The sequence below is a fragment of the Sinocyclocheilus rhinocerous genome, unplaced genomic scaffold (assembly GCF_001515625.1).
Source record: "Sinocyclocheilus rhinocerous isolate Xijiao unplaced genomic scaffold, SAMN03320098_v1.1 scaffold1075, whole genome shotgun sequence".
Lineage (NCBI taxonomy): Eukaryota > Metazoa > Chordata > Actinopteri > Cypriniformes > Cyprinidae > Sinocyclocheilus > Sinocyclocheilus rhinocerous.
The window spans coordinates 238876-239821 of NW_015645062.1; positions in this window are offsets into that span (position 1 = coordinate 238876).

Genomic DNA, 946 nt, shown 5'->3' on the forward strand with positions numbered 1-946 from the left:
CGAGAACTTCCCTAAGCACTTCCCCTCGGGGGAATCCCCGCTGCCATTTTGAAGTGTGTTCCACTTTGTGAAGTGGACGAGGGAAGTTTATATGGACAGACCCTCGACCCCTCGATTTTGACTGAGGGAGCGAGTCTGCTTCATATGCACACTACAGGCCGCTCCATAGACCACAATGCAACACCATTGTGACGTAATCGCAGATCGCGTTTAATTTATCCCCACCCCAAACAACTCTATAATATATACAGTGGTGTGAAAAAGTGTTGGCCCCCTTCCTGATTTCTTATTTTTTTGCATGTTTGTCACACTTTAATGATTCAGATCATCAAACAAATTTAAATATTAGTCAAAGATAACACAAGTAAACACAACATCCAGTTTTTAAATGAAGGTTTTTATTATTAAGGGAAAACAAAATCCAAAACTACATGGCCCAAGTGATCAAGGGCTTAGGACGTTCCAGTTCAGCCCATTCCAAGGGTTCCGCCAGAAGTGGGCACTCATGCAACGTAATCAATGACGTACATCCGAGTAAACAAGACGGAGGGAAGTTTGCGAGTGAGGTGCATAAAAAACGGACTGGAACGCAGCCCCGGAGGGCGCATTTGAAGTCGAGTTCGAATTGCGGCAGCCTTCGTCGCGCCGTGGTGACGCAATCGGCCTTCAAATGCTATGGCGCGCACTCCGTGCCAAAATCAAACATCCGAACAACCGATCGAACGTCAAACCGAACATCTTGTACTTTAAGCATCTTACGGAGCGGGTGACCCACGTGACGACCTGACGCGACGTCAGCGTCTTGAAATTAGCTGGTTTTTAAACATGTAAAGAGACATGCTACTGTGTAAAGGCTATAAATGGACTTTACAGGCAATACATATAGATATTGTTCACCTAAAACAACACTAAAATATTTTTTTTTTCTGAATCCTGTGCTTGAGTA